Source organism: Aptenodytes patagonicus, chromosome 20 (assembly GCF_965638725.1).
Source record: "Aptenodytes patagonicus chromosome 20, bAptPat1.pri.cur, whole genome shotgun sequence".
NCBI classification, from domain to species: Eukaryota; Metazoa; Chordata; class Aves; order Sphenisciformes; family Spheniscidae; genus Aptenodytes; species Aptenodytes patagonicus.
In genome coordinates, this window is record NC_134968.1 from 5,915,917 (window position 1) to 5,937,991 (window position 22,075).

At 45.6% G+C, this 22,075-nt stretch overlaps 1 protein-coding gene across 1 annotated transcript in view; it reads right to left on the reverse strand.

Moving 5' to 3' along the window:
• Positions 1 to 22,075, reverse strand: part of WNT3 (Wnt family member 3) — a 50,645-nt gene that overhangs the window by 27,589 nt on the left and 981 nt on the right. The window lies entirely within an intron of this gene.

Genomic DNA, 22,075 nt, shown 5'->3' on the forward strand with positions numbered 1-22,075 from the left:
CTCAAAGGCATCATGACTCCCTGGCACTGACCAAACCCATGGGCAGCAGCGCAGGGATACTGCTGATACAGCTGGTGCCTGGCTTGCCGCTTTCACAAAAGGACACCCTTTTTGATACGCCCGTTGATATAAGAGCATCTACTCAAGACTGCAGTGTAAATGTACTATTGGGGCATGTCAAAGCCTGATCACAAATGTGACTTCTCTCACAGCAGATGACTCACGTAGCAGCCGCGCAGCGCTTTAATGAAGCTCGTGTAGGCTGTGAGTCATAGCCATCTACAATGGTATCTCCATGAGAATACAACCATCTCCTTTGACATTCAGCAAAGTTAAATAAGACATCCAAGGAGAAAGAGGACAGTGTCATGTTTATGAAATTGGATTACTCAGCTCCCAGGCTCTGAGGGTTGCCTACAGCTTCCATCCTGGACATATTAAGGATGGTTTTTGTACTTGTGTTGCCTTCATCGAGTTTTGGCCAAGTGTGTGCTGTCTTACCCAGTCAAGAGCACATGATGCTGCAGCCATTACTGCAGAAACTAGAGTGTTTTAAGCCTCCTTCTTGTTGTAAATAGGATGTTAAACATGGAAAGGGGACAAAAGAGCAATAGCAGTGAGCTGAGGCAGTGGCTTATGTTGACAGTTTGATTAGTCTATTGGAAAGACTTCTGAGAGATTATTTAGTTACAGTGGGAAGAAGGGGAAGATTAAGACTTTCTGTCCAGCAGAAGAGGGCAAGACAATGGCTGGTGAGTGGCAATTCAGACCAGCAAAATGCAAAGGCACAAGTTTCAAAGAAAAAGACAAATGTCCAACACATGTTGCAGATTCTCTAACACTGAGTGTCTTCAAATCCAGCCTGTGCTTTTCTGAAAAGAACTGTTTGAGCCAATACAAATGAATTCCTCACCCTTGGGGTAAAAGGATCAAATTCAGTGGTCACAGTACGCAACCCTCCCTGGCTTTGCAAGGAGCATTTTTTTTCCCTGTCCTCTGGGTTCATGAAGAGGGAGAGCCCATATGGTCTGTGTCTTGCTGTGATTTCTGCCATAATGGTCCTCTGCACATATCGATAGTGACTGCACTGACAGAGGCAGCAAAAGGAGAAGGATGTACTTGGGCAGCATTAGAGGAGCTTGGATCCAGCTGTAGCATAAGAGGGGGGCTTCTGGGAAATCAATATTCCTTATTTCATCTCTAAACAAATGTTAACTCCTCCATCAGCATTTGGTAAGATGCCCTTAAATTATTGGGTGATACACATGGAAGGACATAGGAGTACTATATGTAACAAGTTTAAGCCAACTCAGTAATTTGAAATAACATTATGATAACTGCAGACCAGACATAAATCCCAGAGTCCCTAGTGCAGGGGATGGAGGAAGGATACTGGGTTCCCCAAAATGGCTTGTGCTGAACACCCTCCCAATGCAATGGCACGTGATGCTGAAGTATTGCCCTTAAATTCGAAGAGCACTAAGGAAAGTTCCTCTGTCCCCCACAGATTTTTTTTTGGTCCTACATCCGCTGCTGGATCTGCTCTATTGCTTTCTGATCCAAACAAGCTTTGTAAAGAAATTAGCTTTAAACATTTTTCAAGTGCTCTGCCTGCAGCTCATGTTGCAGAAGCATCCATAGCCTGCAAACACCAGTGGAAACCTGGGAGCTGCTCCCACCACCCCAGGTGCCCCAGGCTAGTTCCCTCCCATCCTGAATTAACAGATTAGAAGAAACAATTGGAACATGTAGTCTGACTGTTATAGTGCAATTTAAGAACTTCCCAGACCTACTCAGCTTGGGGTCTATGACTTGTGTCTGGTTAAAACAACAAATAGGAATATTTCTCATATCAAAAGATAGATGCAGGACAACCTGACTTGAAGCAGGACAACCACCAACACTAGACTAGGCTGGCGATGGTTTTGACAAGCCAAATTTTGTAAACCTCCGAGGGTGAAGATCACCTACCTCCACAGGAACCTGTCCCAGGGCTGTGCCACCTCCTCGAGAAAAGAATGTTTCCTAATGGCCAACCTGAATCTCTGAATAAGTGTAAACTTGGTGCCTTTCCTTGTCTCCTACTAATTGTCTGGTATTGGACATAGTATATTCAAGGACATCTCAGCTGTCCTTCCATGGATGCTTCCCGTGTTCCTAAGGATTTTGAATAGGCACTGTTACAGATTTTTTCTAGATTAACAGACATTTCTGTTTGGGATTCCTCTCTGCTCATCCACAGAAGCTTGTAAGACTGCTGAGAAATAGCACTTTTCAGTGCTGTTCTCTAAGTCTACGTTCACACTGCTAAATGCACTTCATATGTTTTAGGTTTGTCACATTTCTGCTGGTCATGAACAACCCCCTCTAAGATGCAGCTGGCTCTGCGTTCTCCCATGTGGTGGTCCAAAATATGATTAACATTGCATCTTGCAAACATGGGAAAAAACTGGCACACCAATAGCACCAGCTTCAGCAGCTAGATATGGGAAACAATACCTTCAGCTGTAGAAGGTTATGGAGAAAATCCTCTTGGAAGCCCTGTCCAGGCACATCAAGGACAAGAGAGTGATTTGGAACAGCCAGCATGGATTTAACAAAAGCAATTTGTGCCTGACCAATCTGGTAGCTTTCTGTGATGAGATGACTGGCTCTGTGGTGGGGGGAGAGCAGTGGATGTTATTTACCACAGCTTTATCAAGACCTTTGAGATTATCTTCCATAGTATCTCTATGGAAAAACAGATGAAATACATACTAGACAGATGGACTGAAAGGTGGGTGGACCACTGGGCTGAAAGTCTAGTGGTCAATGGCTCAAAGTCTAACTGGCAGCTGGTTATGATAGGCTGGAGGGCAGGGCAGGTATTCAGAAAGAATATTCTCAACAGGGTGAGAAATGTGTTGATGGGAACCTCATGAACCTCAACAGAAGCAAACGCAAAGTCCTGCTTCTGGGGTGGGACAGCCCCATACAACAGGACAGGTTGGGGGGCTGACTCGCTAGAATGCAGCTTTGCAGAAAAGGACTAGAGGATCCTGGTGGGAAACAACTTGAACAGGAGTCCTTTGTGTCCATGCAGGAAAAAAGGTCAACTGCATCCTGGGGCTGCATTAGCAAGGCAGTAACTAGAACATGGAGGGATGTGATTCTTCCCCTCTACTCAGCACTTGTGAGACCACATGTGGAATCCCATGTCCAGTTCAGGGCTCCCTAGGACAGACAAGACATGGACATACAGGTGGGAGTCCAGTGGAGACCACCACGATAGTCAGGGGGCTGCTTTGAGTAGGCCCTCCAGATAAGAGACCAACAGATGATCCTTTCAACCTAAATTATTCTATGATACATGATTCAATGAACACTGCAAAAGCCTAGTATGCTCACCCACTCAGAGTGTGGCTGTGAAGTTCATAGTGATGGATGCTTTTCTCCAAACCGTAGATATCTAAAAGCTAGTTGTCAAAATTGCAGCTGGTTTTGCTGGTTTCTCCTCCAGTCAACAGAGAAGAACAGGCACCTATGGGAGGTTACTTTCCATTGCACTCCATGAAAAGTACCTGAGTCTGGAGGTTAACCCACCTCTATTGATGCCTCATCGATCAACTTAGATTGAAAAGATGGCTGGCTTAGGGAACTAACCTTTAGGTGTCCCCATTATGGCCATCTCCAGTAATGAGACTAGCATCTAAGCTAGTCACTCAGGCTCCCTTCATAACAAATGGAGAAAATTATGCACTTTTAGAACATGATCCACTGACCTGTTTTACCTGTTTACCTCTCCATGAGGTTCTCTAGACTGCAGTCTAGACATGTGGTCTAGACACTTGGTTTTAAATTGTGCCTACACATCTGTCTCAGATGGCTTTTACTGACTTTTCATCCCCACCAGGGTTGGATGAGGCTGCAAGCACAAACCATGAAGGGTACATTATCTTTTTTAAAAAGTAAGCAGGAAAAGCCAACGTGCTGTTAGAAAAGCCACAGAGATGTTTCTCACACAGGAACATGTACCTTACCCATAGCAATGCCCTGTGAAAGCCAGAAGCCTGCCCACTATTTACGGGGCAATTCAGAAAAGCTGTTTTGGAAGCCTTAAATGTCATGGGCTGTGCTATTTATTTCTCATTGCTCAGGGAGGGTTTGACTATAACAGGAGTAATGCTGCTCAGTGAACAGACTCACCCAGGGATGAGTCGGGCCCCGCTATTGGTGGTACCACTATCAGTACCACCACAGTACCTCTATCTCCGCACACACAAATGCTTGTGCAAGTAAATTATGTAGGTAAGTGAAGTGGCATTTGAGCTTCTGGGCAACAAGGGACTTTTCTGTTAAGACGAGAGCAGATTCAGAGGATGAGACATGGAATGGATGGCGTTAAAGGAGTCCAGCAGGTGAGCATTTAGCCCTGCCTTGCAATCCTAGATGTTGTGTGGGCAGGTAAGAGGACTAAAGAGCATTTCAACGATCTCCTCATTGGCCTGCGTGGAGCTGTGAAACATCTGTTAACTGATGGAGGAGCAAAGATGTTTTGGGATTGGAGCATCTGACATATGAGGAGGGGCTGTGAGAGCTGGGATGGTGTAGCCAGAGGAAAAGAAAGCCCTGGAGAGATCTTGTCAGTGTGTATAAATAACTGGTGGGAGAGAGCAGAGAAGATGCAGCCAGACTCCTCTGAGTGGTATCCAGTGACAGGACAAGGGGCAATGAGAACAAACTGAAACACATGAAATTCTGTCTGAACATATGAAAACTCTTTTTTACTGTGAGGGTGGCTGAACACTGGAACAGGTTATCTAGAGAGCTTGTGGAGACTTCAACCGTGGAGATACTCATAACCCGACTGGACGCGGACTTGGGCAACCTGCTCTATTTGAGCAGTGGGTTGAGCTAGGTGATCTCCAGAGGTCACTTCCAACCTCAGCTATTCCTTGATTCTGTGACTAAATATTTAATTCTTTGGCAACACACCATGGATTTATTGCTGAAGGACCAAAAGCATTGCTGTGGGGCTTTTGGGACAGATCTGACTGATACACTTCTGGGATTCATCACGCTGTGAGGGGAGGATGGACAGACACATGGCGGGGCGGTGGGGGGGAAGAGCACAAAGAGAAAAAGGATGTGCTAGATGGTTTGAATGCCATTGCCACAAAGACAATGATTCTTGCAACCACTCCTACCCGTTTGCCTGGTTGAGCTTTCTTAGACAGTTGGGGGCTGGAATTGTCATCTGTCTATCCAGAGCCAGCATAACAGCTAGGGCAGTTCTTCTTACCTTCCTCCCCATCTCTCATTTCTCCTCTCTCCTTCCTGCGTTCTCTCCGGTCAGTACTGAGATGGGAATTGGCAAGGCAAAAATCTCAAACTTCCTAACCTTGTGCTTTTTTAACACCTGGTCTAGAAAGCCTCTTGTTTCCAATTTGGGTGTTGGGTATTATTGGCTATTGGGTATATAGTTGGGTACTATTACCCAACATCACCTGTTGAAAATCCAACCCTAAAAGCCATTCTCTTTCTGATGTGAGAATGTCTCATCCCAAAAACGTCTTCCGTTCACACTCTCTTTGCTCAGTCATAACTTTCTTCCTCTATAAACCTCCTCCTCCTCCTCCTCCCCTTTGATCTGTTACTCACTGCAACCCTCTTGCTTCCTACTGTAATCTTAACTATCCCTCCTCTTCTCATGTCACCCACACCTCTGCTTTTCTGTTCCCAACCATCCCTTTCCCTCCTCCTCTGCCTCCAAGCCCTATTCCAGGTGCCAAAAGGTTTCTTTTTCTATCTCCTGGTCTTCATGCCTCTCTTGCTGTTTGTGTTGTGAGCCATGTCCCCTCCCTTTAAAGCTCCAGCTGTCTCCACAGCTCTGTTTTTCTCTCCTGAGTAATTTGATGTACTTTATCCTCAGCTGTCCTGGCAACATCCTTGAAGGGACAGCCTGGCCCCATGTCCTTTGCTACTGTCAACTCTCTTTGCAGTCTCCATATTGCCTTTACTCCCTCGAAGCTGTCTCTTTCTGCATGATCCTGACCTCCACATCCATCATGCTCGGTGCTTCCGCACTAACACATTGCCAGCCACTCTCTGTTCTTGTGGTCCTTTTTCCTTATTGTTGGGTGACCGCTGCTTCCTCCCCAGACCTACTTCTGCCTTCTGAGCTGGGCAAGTCTGAGCCCTGGCAAAGGCCAATTCCAGCTCCACTGGTGGGACAATTTGCTTTCCCCACCTGCTTGATCATGGGGTGAGGAAGCAGGCAGCAAGAGACACAGTTAGTCCACCCCAAATCTCATGTAACTTCCTGAGGTTTTTCCTCAACTGACACATCAGCCAATGTTCACATTTGCATACGTTTTTCATATTAACCCACTTACCAGGCTTTGGTGATGGTGACCACACTGTCTGCCTGGCCCTAGAGGCACCTTCCTTACCACAGTGCAGGAGCAAGGCAGTCCGCGGAGCAGAGCAGGACAGGAGGGTTGTGATAGAGGGGTCATTGCTGCAGCACTGATGGCCTTGAGCCTGCTGGTGATGTGAGCGATTGCTAGGGAGGAATCAGGGACAGGACCTGCAAGCTCCTCAGACCAGACTAGGTGTGATGCATGCTCCAGCTGAGACCTTAGGGTCTCAAGTGGCCTTGTGGAGAAGTCCTTCTCCCAGCTCAGACAGCGAAGGGAGCATTGTCAAATCCCCTTCTCGCTCGGTTTGTGGGATTGCCCAGCCAGAGAGCAGAGGGCAGGATCAGACCTGAGCCATTCACCTGCACTGAGACCGGTTCCCTCTAATGTCAGAAGCCCTTTGCCTGAGGAGTCCCCACAACAAAGGGCTTCGTAAAAGAGCAAGCAGATCCCTGTAGATTACTATAATTTCCCCTTGTCTGAGCATGGCGTTGAGCAAACGAATCTGCTGTTGCATCCCTCACATTATCTCTCTGCCCACTGGCGTGTGGATTAGTGTTGCTGCAGCAACAGCACTTTTGTAAGATGAGCCCATTCTGGGAGAGCTGCTCCAGTTTGGGTGACTCAGGGCTCTGTCATGGGCTTGAAAGTGATTTGGCATCTGCCTCCACCCCTTTGTCTTGGCATCGCACACGGTTCGGCTCTGACTTATTTGCCAGCAAATGCTGGAAGGAATTGGGGGGGGGGGGGGGGGCAGGGCTTGGGAGCTGGAGCCTGCTTCTCTTCCTAACAAACGCAGCCTGAATAAAGTTGCTGACAAGGGTGTGTGCCCAGGAACTGGGCTCCTTTGTTGTTTCGTGTATCAGATATAAATGTTATGTTCAGTAATGCCTGGTCAAAGCAATGTCACTCTCAGTTTAGAAAACACAATCAAGTGATTTGCCATGGGAGAGATTCTATTCTGCAGGGACTGTGATAATATTATTCACCCATTGATTTACATAAATGCATATGATTTGCATATGCAAATGGAGGCTTCCAGGCTGTGACTGCAATAAACACAGCAAGATTTTCAACACTGCAAAACCTTTCCTCCAAAGAGAGAGAGACACTGAAATTTGTTTGGAGACTTGCTCACTCCAAATCGGTGAGTCCTGGCAGGGCTGTAGATTTACATACGCACCGCGTGTGACCAAGGCCACCTCATTTGTCGGTGCTGTTGCCCCCCCTCGCCAACCCTCCCACTGCCAGTCCTGCCTGCGAGGCATTCCCAGCAAAGAGATAACCCACCACTTGGATTCGCCTTCCTTTCCTACCTCCTTCCCCAAGGGTGGCGCTAATGGAGGGAAATATTTCCTACCAGGGAGGAGGAGGAGGTGATGGGACACTCAATCCAGAATGGAGCATTGCAGAAATGGAGGGACGGAAAAGAGAGAGCTCTCCACCCAGGCCAGCAGGGATGTTGTCATCCCCGCATTGGTCAGCTAAGCCCTCTCCACATGCCTCCAGTTTGGGGTGTCACTTTGGAGAGGCCTTGTTAGTGGCTAACCTCAATAAGTGGTTAGTGCCAACTGTCTGGAAATCACCCACTGTAAGCCACCAACTTTGGCATTGAAAAGCGTCTGCCCAATGCTCAGATATTATGGAAACATCCAGTTGAACACCATAGATGAGAATTACTACATCCACCCAGCTGTCCCATAATTTGGGTTGTGATCTAAGATGGATGCCTTGGCTGCCTCTCTTTGGAGAGTCCTTCACTGTGCCCTGAGACCAGGACTGAAGATAACAGGGGTGATTCTGCTCCTATAAACAGCCTGAGGTTACCCCAAAAAGGACATACCCTGGCCTAGGAGGAAACAGTGGGTGTCATGGTCTCGCACTGAGCTTGGCTCTGGCCATCCTGGGCAGTATAGCTGAGACTAAGGCACCTAGTTCTGTCTCATCTGGATGAACTGGATCTTCAAGTGTTTTATGTCAGATACAACATAGAAAAGCGAATTGAATCTTCTGGAAACCAGATCTAGAATTAGTTCCGGTGGTTTACTGTGGTGAAAAATTATGCATCTGCCACCCCCTTTCCATGGAGAGCAAAGCAGCACTCAGGGAGGAGGGGTACTGGGCTCTAGAAAGATGTGAGACACAAACTGCCATGAATATTGCAGAAAATATTGAACCAGCTGACACACTGGGTCTGCTCCAAAGGTCAACATAGCCAGTGTTCTGCCTCCTTCACAAGTAATCTCAACTATATAGGGAAACACCATGAGAAACAAGGCAAGGGTAAAAGATGGCTTTGCCCAGTACATGTGGGTTCCAGCAGTGATGGGTTGTGGGATTTCCTGAGTTAAAGCTGAGCTCTGGACTGTCATGCTTAAGCACTACAGGTGGAGTGATTCTTAGTAATGTTCTCCAAGCCACTTCTCACCCCATGGTATATGTAGCCTCCACAGTGCTTCCTGGGAACAAGTTCCACAGTCTAATTACACACTTCTCAGTTCATTTTAAGCCCAAGGGCCAATAATTTCACTGGGGAGCAGCAACAAGCCTTTGAACAAACTAAACAGCAGATAGTTTGTGTGGTAGCCCTTGGGCCAGTCCAGAGAGGAAAAGATGTGAGAAATGTCCTTTACACCCTCCAAATGAAAAAGAGATATTAGCAGCATATGAAGGGGTTTGAGCCACTTCAGAAGTAGCTGGTTCAGAAGCACAGCTCCTCTTGGCACCTCGATTGCCTGTGCTGGGCTGGACGTTCAAAGGGAGGGTCCCCTCTATGCATCATGCAACTGACGCTACATGGAGTAAGTGGATTGCACTGATCACACAATGGTCTTGAATGGGAAATGCTGATGACCCAGGAATGCTGGAAGTGATCATAGGCTGGCCAAAAGGCAGAAATTTTGGAGCATCACCAGGGGAGGTGAGTCATGCTGAAGAGGCCCCACTGTATGGTAAATTACCAACTAACCAAGAAGCTGGGGGAAGAAGGAGGAACTGGGGACGTTTGGAGTTATGGTGTTTGTCTTCCCTTCTCACCATGTTACATGTGATGGAGCCCTGCTTTTAGCCCTGCTAAACACCTGCCTGCTGAAGGGAAGTATTGAATAAATTCCTTATTTTGCTTTGCTTGTGCGTGCAGCTTTTGCTTTATCTATTAAACTGTCTTTATCTCAACCCATGAGTTTTTGTACTTTTACCCTTCCGATTCTCTCCCCATCCTGCTGGCAGGGAGTGAGTGGCTGTGTGGTGCTTAGCTGCCTACCTGGGTTAACCCACAACAGGTTCTTATATCCTGAGAAATAAACATATTTTCCTAGGAACACTCTTGCCATCATTCTTGATCTACAAGGTCTATATTGGATTCACTCGTAATTGTCTTTCTCTGAGCTGCAAATCCAAGTTAAGTATCGTCTCCTCCTCTGAAGCCACTAAGCACTCTGTTTCCTTGTTGCTGTTGGCTTGTCTGTGTTTTTCTCATTTTATATAACATTTTTGGGAAATCAATGATCACATTGCAAACAGAGCTCAGGATGCATAAGCCTTGGACTGAAATAGTGACATGTGGATATTTTTTTTTTTGAGAACAAACCCAGCAACAGCTCCTAACAGACCTTTTCTACCACCTATCAACCAACGTGCTCCCAAAAATCTGGGCAAGGGGGTGAGCAGCAAGGCGCAAAGCTTGTAGATGTTGTACAATTCTACATGTTGATTACTGAGCACTGAACTACCAACTGCAAAGAACTCTGCATAATAAAGTCCATTTCCAAGGTGGTTGTAATAGAAAGTCTAACCTATATCAATGTTGTGCAGATTGAGGATCCTTTTCCCAATTTGCATTACTTCACAGTCATTTGCAATTAACCTGCCTTTTTATTATCCATTGAGTGTTATCCATTCCTGTCTTCTGTGGTTACCTTTATGTTGGACCATCCTGAGCAATGTGTTACATTTGCAAACTTCATCACATCTCTGTTCCCCCACTGCAATCCTTTTCAATATGTTGGACAGTGTGTGGCCTTGCAAAACTCTACTGACAACTTCTTACCAATGTAAAAAAATTACCTTTTCCATATTTTTAAACAAATAATCTGATTTGGAGTCAAGGGAAACATCTTTTACTCCTAGAGTTTTTGGTAAGGAATAGAGAAGAATAACATCTGTTCTTAAACATTTGATTATTGCCCAGAAATTTTGCCCAGAAATTTCTTCTTTTTAATCATTGGAGATCTGGCTTTTTTTTCTGTCCAATACCAGCTATATTGAGCTTAACTGAGTTCAAAGCAGCCTGGGGAACTGGGTGGAGGGATGGGGACCCTCTATTAGGTGATATAATGTGTAAGGCCAGGCAGAACTGGGCTGTTGACTTATTACTGAAAATTCATTAGTGATACCCTGGACCCTGATATGACTCAAGAAACAAAGGCTAAAAACACAACCCCAAAGCAAATGTTATTTGAACACCTACATCCTTTCCTACAGAAAAGTTTTTAAATGTAAGTCATTCCAGTACTCTGTAGAGATTTTTTACACCCAATTGTTCATTTCTCACGGGTTACCAGCAAGCCTTGAATTCACAATATTCAAAACCACATCAGAAAGCTGTTTTTCCGGTTCACGTATGGTTTCCACCCATGCAGCAAAAACAACACACATCTAATAGCCAAGGTCTCAAGGCTCAAAGTAGAACTCAGGTGTTTTCTCCACCAAAACCTAATCCATGGACAAGTCTCACCAGCTGTCACCAAGCCATGTTTCACAGTCCAGCTTTCTGGATGCTGGGTTACAGGGCTGCTGGGCTGAACGGAATAAGAGAGAAGCACAACTAAAACTCAGGCAGGGTTGGACACCAAAGACACAAGACTCGTAGACCATTAAGATCATGGATGCCGTATTGAGCCAGGCTACCTGGGCTGGACTAAACAAAAGTAGTTATTGCAGTGCAGGTCAGTAGAGTAGCATTAGTACTAGTGGTATGGTAGGAGACACCACCATGGCAATGCATGTCTGCCTCAGCTCTGGAAACAGCTGCGCTTATAGACAGCAGAGCTAAATGGAGTAACATAACTTCTGTACATCTGGGGACACGCTTTGTGTCCTCTGGGTATGAAAGACTGATTTTCAAGAACTTCAAGAACTAGACCATTTAGTGTGTAGATGATAGTGCTATCCCCAGTGTTTCTAATTCTCCTTGTAGTGCCTTTGTGCAAGCTCTCGTTTATCTGATCAAAGGTTGAACAAGGGTTGCCACCAAGGTATGAGACCACTGTTCATGATAAGACCGTGAACTCTGCAGACATGGCCCCAACGGATGTGGAGTGAGACTCCTTCAGGGGTTTTGGTAGAACTTAAGTCTCCAAAACTGTGATCCTGAACATTGCACCACTGTTGCCTTAGTTTGAGGCAAAGGCTCCCTTTTTGTAAGGGCTTATATCAGCTCCCAGACTCTTTCAGCTTTCTCACTTAACCAAACAGAAGCAACAGGCCATGCCCCACAAAAGCCACAAAGGAGATCTTGATTTCTGGAGATCTTATTTTTGAGAGATTTACAGGAAAAATGAGCAAACTGAAATGAAAGGTGAAAATATACAGATAAGCATAACTCAGTGTACTACATAAACTGCTTGTCAAACAGAAATGTGATGGATTTCATTAAAAACTTATTAAAGGTGATTTGGTTGTTACCAAAGATGATGAGGCCAGAGCACATACAATGCAATAATCAGTTAGAACTTAAAGACCAATGAAAATCTTTTGCAACAATGAAAACAAAAGAAAAACAACTACTGAAAGCATCAGCAATCATGGGAAGCACATATTAGGAAATCAGGTGAAAAACAGATCAGTGATGAGGGAATTACCCAGCTGAGGCATGGGATATCTGTGCTATTGGCTGAAATCTGGGCTGGAGGCTGAAACATTAACTCCTACAAGAAAATAAATAATTTTGTGAGGTTTGCAGATAAGTCTGGACCCAGCTGTGTTGTACATGCAGATGATGGGAGTCATCTGATGGACTGCAGACATTTCAGCTGAGACCACTGTCCTGGCTGGCCACCATAGTCCAAGGAGCAAAATAGGCACTCATCTCATTTTAGACCTCCACAAGTAAAACCCATGCTGCAAATGTGCCATTGTCAGTAAGGCAACTAGCTAAGATGAAGCTACCTGCGCTGCAGATATCTCCAGTGGGAGGAGAGGAATAAGGAGTAAGGAGTTGAGTGGCACTTGTTAGGACTCCACTGGAGCTGTGAAAAGCCCCTGTGATAGTTTTCAAGGATCACTGCAAATTTCTTAATTCTAATTCTTTACAATTGCTAGAAAGTAACTGCAGGAAAACTGGATGACTGTGAGACATAGAAATGGGATCAGAATAAAAAATCAAGAGTTTATCAGCTAACACTAACCCCTTCTGTTTTAAAGTTGGAGGGTCTATTTGCTGAAAAGGTGGAGGAAGATCTCCAGTGCATGAGCCAATGCGATGCTAGAGTGGCTCAGGAAAAGTGTTTCTCATTCAAAAATGAAAGGTGCAAGTACTGGGAAAGGTGCCAGTTAGACTTGATTCAATTTGTAAGATTAATTAAAACCCAGCAGGTTCAGAGCATTGTGAAAAAGACAAATTAGCAAATTAACAAATCAGGAAACCTATCTTTGGAAAAGGAATTACAAAGAGTTTGGCTCCTTTATCATAGCAAATTTGCTTATCAAAGCATAGTTCTTTCATGTTTTCAAAGATGGCAAAGCAACTACACTAACAGTCCTGGTGATCAACATTTTTGTTGTTACAGGGTAAATATTCCATTTTTCAAGCCTGTGCAGTAGAAGTCCTTTCAGCCGAGGATGGCTCGCAGTTTCTTCCTTAGGTGATGGTAGAAGTTTTCTTGACTAACTTGCATCAGCACTAGCCTATCTGTCTACTAAATATGTTGGATGGATGTATGGTCTGGAAACAGGCACCCTCTAGCCAGGGTAATGTGTTAGACAAGGGAGACGAGATATGCTTGTAAAGGACCACTATTTTACCCAGTGGTTTGCAAATACCTTCTGTTCTGGGGTTAATTTGGAATTACAAGTCAGAGTAAACAGTAAGAAACACAGTGCTCCTGGACTGAAAGAGGTGGGGACTCTCAAGATATGCCTAGTCCTAAGCTTTCTTTCCAGGTATTATCATAGGAAAAGCTGCAAATTCACATGCAGTCAATGCACAGACAGTGTTAAAAAGGCACCAAGTGTTAATTATAACACAATGTTTCTCAACCTGTGCCCCATGGTTGGTCCTGAGATGTGTTTTTTACCATGTCACACTCCTGACATGGTCTTTATCCTGAAACTTCCGCTAAATAACCTTAAATAATATCACCTGATACCCCCCTATATCAGAAGCTTTTCATTCCATTCAGTATCGCTATAATATTACCTCCAAACTTGAGTAATATTAAAACACTTCCATTTGTAGATACAAAATGAACCTCAGATCAGGTCAGCAAAAATAAGATTGCATCTGCCAACGGAAGGCTAAAATTAAACTTTGAGTAATTTAAGGAACACGAGCTGTAACTGTCTATATATGGAATATGTAAATTATACAGCCAAGTTCCTGACAAATCCTTCCCATTTCAGATCCTTTAGGAAAACCACTGATTGATCCACTGAGTGGAATTGGGAACTGAAGAAGAATGAAATTATGGACATATGCAGGAGCCGGTGAACATCGGATTTGTCTCATCCCAACAACAGCCAGTGGAAAACAGGTGTCTAGCCTGCAGTCATTGGGTGGCTCCAACTACCAATGGAGGAAAGAGACCAGGTGATTTCATCCTTTCCAAGATCAGACCTAAGACAGACTTTCTGAAGGTCTACCTTATAGAGAGGTAGCATCTTCCCATCAGCAGCAGACTGTGCCTTGGTGATTTCCATACAGTAGGATCCTATCTTTCTGGGAGAGAAATCTCATTGCAATTCTCTTGCCATAGATTATTATTTTAAGAAGTACCTTATAACCTTTTAGAGCTATCCCAGGTTGGGCACAATTTCCACTACAAGCTCCATTTAGAGCCATTGCCTTTAGGAAACTGAGAGTAAGAGTATGCTTAAATAAAGAAGGAATGCCAGCCTACTGGATTTTTATTTCCAGGTTTGACCATATCTCCTGAGACATGATCCTATCCATATGGACACAAATAAAATCCATGAATCCATCTTCAAAAAGCCTTTGGTATGAGCTTCATAATGTTGTAAAAATGATAATAGCTACTCAGAAGTATTTCTTGGATGCACAAAGGCCTTGACATTCATCAAGGACTTTGGGTGTGTCCACATTGCTGAATGGCTGGACTCTGAATCCAGAATTCTTTCTATTTTAATGCTCAAAAATGTTCCATATTTGATATGCTGTCACATATTAAAACCAGCCAAACACTGGTAGTGGGAAGACAGCAACTAGCAGCTGCTAAGACTCCTACTAGATGTGCCTAGGATGTTTCACTCAGGCTTGGCAAAAATTTCAAAACAGGCTCAAGTTGAGCCAAATTGCCATAGATACTACTTTGGCTCAACACAAGTCATGCAAATCGGATGTACAAGGCTAAGAGCATGTTAGCAGTGAGACATAGCTAAACAAATACCATTGCTAACCCTATGATTTTTATATGTTAAGCATACATTGATTAAGGCAGCTTGGTTCTCATGATGCAAAAGGGGTACTGCACTCTTCTTCACATTGAGATTTCTGTCGGCAGATGGACCAACAGCTTCTGTGTCTGAACAGTAGATGAGGTGTATTTCTAGGTGGCTGGCCTATCTGCTGGCGAGCCTTAGAAATTGAGATTTGTAGCACACATCAGATGAAGACATTTTTCATTTGAATACATTGCAGAGATAATTGAAAGTGCTGTGCATTATATCTGCGTATTTTCAATACACAGCACAATTCTTTAATCTTTATTATTTCATATTTAAGGTTCGCTTTTTAGTTCTTTAAAACTGGCTACATGGATATTTTCCTGCCTTTTCATACAAAATCCAGCTGCTGGTTTAGGTTGAACTGTTTGACTTGGCAGTGGAAAGGCCTGATGAGCATCACTGAGACCCTATCACCAATGTCAAGTGGAAGATAACCTTCTACCTCCTGGTTACCAGCCCTGGTGAGTATGTGGGCAGTGTTCACTGGGCCTCCAGGACAGCAGTGGAAATCAAGTGCCCTTAGAGTGTCAGCTAAATTATGAAAGCATAATTTAAAAGTCAGAAGTGATTTGGTGACCTCAGAGTCATGTCCTCTGAGGGTTCAAACTACCTAGGTCTGTACTGTGCCTACAGGGAGGGAGGAAGGGCTGAAGGCTTTCTTGCATCTCTCCTCGGCTCACACACCCAGTAGAGCAGTGACTGCAGTGCAGGAGCTGGAGAGCAACAGAGCCAAGATAAATGCAGTGACAAAGCATTAGCTAAAGACCTGTCATGACCTAGTTGAGTAGCAATGACTCATATCTGGGCACAGAAGATGTGTAGCATATAGCAGGGGTGACATGAGTCACCATCAGGTTTCTCCTTGGCACATGTGTGTTGGGCCATATGTTGCCATCATAAGCCTTGGGCTGTCACGTGGATGAGAGTTGCTTAGTTGTGTTCAGGGTCCTAATGAAGGTCCCACTGCCCATTAGACATACACTAATGGGGACTGAGTAATCCAGGACCTGTCTAACACTTCACATCTATTGTAGCACTACTGTTGGCCTCAGCAAAAGGTGTATCACAGTCACAGAAATGATGGCTGAGAGGATCCTTGGAGGTCCAAGCACCTGCTCAGAGTAGGACACTCCCCAGCACCAGCCCAGGGTGGCTAGGGCTTTGTGCAGTTGAGTCCTGCAAATGTCCAAGGAAGGAGCCTCCTCACCTCCATGGGCACCTGGCTCTGGGCCACACCACCCTGGAGCAAGGAGGGTCTCCTCATGCAAGCATGAACCTTTGAAGCCCCAGCTTGTGGGAATTGCCCTTTGCTATATTGGCTGGCACTACGGAGAAAAGATTGGCTCTATCATTTTTGTAAGAGCCCTTCAAGAAGCCATAGGCTGCTGTTGAACAGCCCTCAGTCTCCTCTTAGCCAGACTAAATGAGCCCAGGTCCCACCACCTTTCCTGGTGAACCGTGTGCCCCAGATTCTTACCATCTTGGAAGCATCCACTGGCTACTCTCCAGTTTCTCCACATCCCTCTTGAACTGGGGGTAGGGGGGACACTTCTCAACACAGTATTACAAGTGCCCCAAATGCCAAGCAGAGGATGACAGTTGCCCTCAATCTGCTGCCCACACTCCTCCTCCTAATGTAGCCCAGCATGCACTTCAGTTTGTTTGGGATGAGCACAACTGTGGGTTCATATTCCCGCTGGTAACCACCGTCACCAGTTCCCCGCCTGCATACACACAACTATGTTGGTGGGGTGTGAAGTGTCTACCTGCCCGCATCAAGGTGAGTGTTGACATATAGCTGGGGAAGCAAGTCAGCATGTAGAACAGCTGGTATGTGAATTTGCTTGTTGGTGGCCTCCAGCATCGCCAACACCCTGCAGCCAGCCCTGAGCTGGTGGGTCAAATGTCCCCCCTGAATTTTGAGTGCTCTTGCATGGGGTCCATTAGACAGGTGTTCCACTTTGTCAAATTCTGCTTTTAATGAAGGATTCAAATGAAACGCGATTGGTTTGCAATTAAACAGCCTCTTTGTGACCACTTAAATTTACTTCTAAATTTAGTTACAAGAATGGTAACAGAGATTTCTAGCTTAAGGGCGGAAACACTTTTAAGTCTTTATGTGAGTCAGAGCCCTTCTCCTTATGTTCATCTGGCTCCAGGCTTCTGTTGGCCCTGCAGGACAGAGTGGATCCCTGGGGCTGGGACACTCCAGGAGACATGAGTGGTTAGTTTTCAAAGGAATGAGGCTTCCTGATATTTAGGGAAATGTGTACATTTCTTATTGCTCTTTACTGTTGTGTTCTAGTAGCATTTTGAAGCTGTTACCAGCAGGACTCCACTGCACTGCACTCTGCCATGTAGGGGAGAGAGAAAACCGACAAGAGATGCTACCTGGCCATGCTAACACTCTGCCAAGACCTGGAGTATGTTGAGGTTCACAAGGCTGTACATCCTCAGAAGCTCTCCTCTGGCAATGATTAGGCTGCCCATGTGTGTTTGCTGTACAGGACAGACAATGAATCTGAATTTCAGCTTGATCATGAAAAGCTCTTGCTTTCATGGCATGGACTAACCGTCCCATTTGGCAGGGTGGTGATATGGATTCCCATGGGCCATGCCTGGCTGCAGAAAATGCTGAAGAAGACCTTTAAAACCACAAGATCCTGAATGCTTGTGGCCATTTAGTTATTGACAGCTGTTTTCATGAGCAGCCACACATCACCCCAGCATCTCTCCTCATTACCTCTGGCCTCACTGCAATCCCCAGGTGGCTTCACCTACAGCTCTGGCAGACAAGCTTTGACACATCTAGGGGCAGCAGTCTGCGGCATTACCCACCAGCCGCCGGCGGGTGTTAACACCCCTCCAGCAGCGTCAGCAGAAGGCGATGTGTGGTTTATGTGTCAACTCTTCCAGTTCAGAGCTTCACGTGCCAGCACAGGCTGCTGGTGGAGGTGCTTTGGCTTCGTGTACCAGACCAGGAGCCAGAGCAGCACCTCTAGGCTTGCACGGTAAGTACCGTCAGCTCTGTCACTGACAAACTCCATCATTATCTTAGTCATTTTTCCCCAGAACTGGCTGTATTTTAAGCTGTAGAACAATTATACGTGGGGTCTTTTTCTTCCTTTGTAGTGCTACAGCAGCTGGATTTGCATCAGGAAACCCACTCTTGTAGTCTGATGCTGCACTGCAATTTTATTCCTTTTGAATAAAGGTTGAAGGGCCACATGCCTATAACAAAACACAGGCTACAGGATATAAATGTTTTGAACCTTCAGAGAATGAAAAAAACAAGACTGCCAAGAGAATGAAGTCCCCCATTCATTCCAGCAATGTGAGACACTGAGAGCTAAAGAAAAGTTACATGTCACCTCAGACTACATCTACATGCAAATGGTTTTCACATACAGGTTTTTTCTAATAAGGAAGCTACTGTGGGACCAGTGAGAACATGTTTTTAAGTTTCTATCTGCCTCTTCCTAGGGGCCCAAGGCCACTGGGATCCTCAGCCAGCTGCCAAAGTCTCTAGCTTCCCCTGAAAACATTTCTGAGGGATAGAAATAAAATTTAATAACATATGACGGACAAAGCCATTCTTCCAGTTGCCAAGCCATCTGCTTAGAGGCCAAGAAATGCTGGATTGGAAGATGCACTTGGTGAGAGTCACAGTTATTGGCAGTGATCTACTAATACTGTGTCTTGAGGAATGATGAGAGAAGTGGGACTGAATATTTTACTCCCTGTTTACACCAATAATTCCAAATTTGGTTCCTTTGTCCAGGCTAGTAACACACCAGAGGTTTTCAAGACTTCTTGGTGAATGACCCTCATGCAAGAGGAGGGCATTTGGTGTTTCTTCTCAGTTCATGGATGGAGTTGTCTCCCTGATTGTCTTTTTCAGCTCCTGCACATGTATTAGCATCCTGGGAGTGGTTTCTAGTTTTTTACTGGGCCACAATATCTCTGTTGGCCTGCACTGACACAGCTCTGGCCATGGGCTAGATTTTCATCTAAATTCTCTCAGGACATTACCAGGAAGCTCTGGGCCCATCCATCAGTCTGTCTATATGCTGCATTGACCAGTCTTTCATACGTTGATTCCCCCCAACCCCAATGACTCAGATGTTCTGTTATCCATGCTGTCATCAGGGTATTTGGGATTAAAAAAATGACTGCAGATGTGATTGGTGTCACCACCATCCCTTCTGCTGGCTCCTAAAAAGGCTGTTGGCATGACCTGTCACTGCTGCCTGTGGGGCTGGGGTGCCAGCCACGACCCCGCTGCCCACTTTACTTCCATCCATGCCATCCCTGAAGGGTCAGGAAGAGCAGCAGTCCTGGTCTCCATGGCCTCACCACATCTCTCCATCTCTTCCTTCTCTGCCTCTCTTTTAGCAGCAGTAACCCAGACAGCATAAGTGTTGGACACATATCTGAGGAAGCTTTTGTTGGCTTTAGCTCCTCTTGTCAGCACTCTTGCTGGCAGTGAGGCAGATGACCTTTTCCCATCTGTGCCCCATTTGTTCCTTTTCACTGCTGTAATAGGATGGAAGCATGTGAAGAAGGGTTAGACCTATGACAAAATACCACCCCTGCTCACTGAAGGTTACATCTACAGTCTGTGCTACCCCTGGACCTTGCTCAGGCATTGCCTGGGAAAATGCTAGTTGGTTGGGGAGAGGATGATGTCAGGGACTTGCCAGCAATCAAACAGGCTGGACTGCAAACTCCCCTCTTGGCTTTGCAGCCCAGTGGCTCCACCTTCCTGCTGCCACCAGCGAGCCTGGACACTGCAGATCTGTATTTACACCACAAAGTCCTTCCTTTGCATGCCATCTGTCCAGACTGCTCCCCGTGCCAAGAGCTGATGGCTTGAGCCTCACTGCCTTGCCTATAATGTTTCACCACTGAGGCCAAGGGCAGGATCCACCCTCCAACACGATGGCGTACAAGCTGGAGGGTTGCTGTTGAGTTATGCTCTCTCTAGATAATATAACCAGATGGCCAGCATCCTTCCCTGGCCCCTCAATAAAAATACAACTCAGTGCAAATCCTCAGCAACTTCATCGTTTTGCTTTTATCCCTTCCACCACACTGTCATTGATGGCGTGCTTGCTGGCATTGTCTGACTGCACTGTGGAGCAGCCGGATTATTCCAGCCACCCCTAAACCCATTTACAAGGTGCCGAGACCCCATTCTCGTTGCACTTCTTTTCCTTGTGTGCATTCAGACACTTCCTCCCCACTACAGGAATAAATGTTTTTCCCATTTATGCCCCAAAAGCAGAAATGCTCTGTTTTGATTTTCCTGCCAAAATATTCCCTATACAGTAGAAAAATACCCAGAAAGGTTGCACCAGCAGGACCGGGCACTATCTGTCAGTAGTCTCGGGGTCTTGCAAGACAAACAGCCTTCCTGAAGGTCTTGTATTTAGCAGAGATGGGTTTAGCTGAGGATAAGGAAGCACTGATGATCTCCGGTCCAGCCTGGCCTGGAGGGTTGCAGGAGCCCAGCGCAGGGGACTGGGCTGATGCTGTGTTCCATCTTTGCTTCCCTCCCCCTGTTTTGGGGCGTGTTGGACCCTGCAAGTGGGACTCATCCCCCAAAGTCTGCTCTGTGTCTGCCTAAAGATCAGAGGATCAGGAAGACAACTGGAAAAGAATGCTTTTTTTAAAAGTATATATCACATCATGCTAGGGCACACTGTACACAAGATCTCAGTTCCACAGAGCAGATATTAAAAACCTTCAGTGGGACTGAAGGAGATGTTTAATTTTGTGTGCTGTGGGAAGCATTGTCTCTGCCTGAGCCGTTGGGGAGCCCTGGCCCAGATATTTGTGCCCTTCTGCTCCCTCGGCCTTCAAGAAACCTCTAAAACCCTATGCCATTTTTGATAGCCACTCAACCCTACGTGGGGCATCTCATCACATCCCTTCAGTGCAGCGGAGACTCTCTGGCACTTTAGTATTGCCAGAATCTCCAAAAAATATGCAAGATGCAGATCTATTGAATGAAATTCTGTGGATAGTTTGTTCAACTCCCTCCTTTCCCATGGATGCTGCTTACCATGCCCCTGGTGTTTCTGTCTTACATGTCCTCTGTATTGTTCATTTTGGGTGAACTTGTAAGGATTTTGGAGAAGACAGGGACATGGGGCAGAAACCTGCCTGCAGCGTCTTCTCCCGAAAACAGGGAGAGACATTTTGCTCATGGGGACATTTTCGCTTCATGGGGAAAAAAAAAGACCTTTTCATCAAGAAAATTTTGGTTCCTCGCTCTGAGAGTCGAAACCCTCCTTGATTCTGGCCATTAAATCCCGATTTATATCAAAGCCTGAGGCAGGTCAGGAGCTGGTGAGACCCTGGGAGAGCTGATGTCACGGCAAGGTACCGTTGCCCCATGCAGATTCTTGCCTTTAGAACCAGCCATGCAATTTTGGCCTGTTCCACAACCCACTGCGCACCCCCATTCAGACATGCTGGTCCCCAGATGAAGGAGAAAGGGGATGTAAGGAATCAAAGTGATGCTGTCTATATTTCAGCAGGGTCTCCTGTCCCAGGCTCAGATCCTGAAGTTAGGCAGCCATACTCAGGGCGAGGAAATAATTTAATTCTTCAAGAAAACACGCTGTGATTTAGCCATTTCATGAACCTGCGTAGCTTTTAAATGCTTCCTGAGCATGGACTTCTCATTGTATTCTCAGTCTTTCTCTACTGGAACTGCACATTTTCATTCTCAAAGTCCACGGTAATAAGTGGATCATTAAAAAAAAATTCAGCTTTTCCCTTCCGATTGCTAAATATTCCCAGACATGGCAGTCCATTTCCAAGTTCACTCCCACCTACTTCTTGCCATCTCCATGTTGGCACTGAAAGGCTCTAATTCAATAATTAAAAAAAAGACTTTTCTGGAAAGGCGAAAATAACCCAAGAATCTCAGTAGCACCAAATTCCAACATCTCCCTCTTTGCCCTACAGATCATTAGGCTTACAGC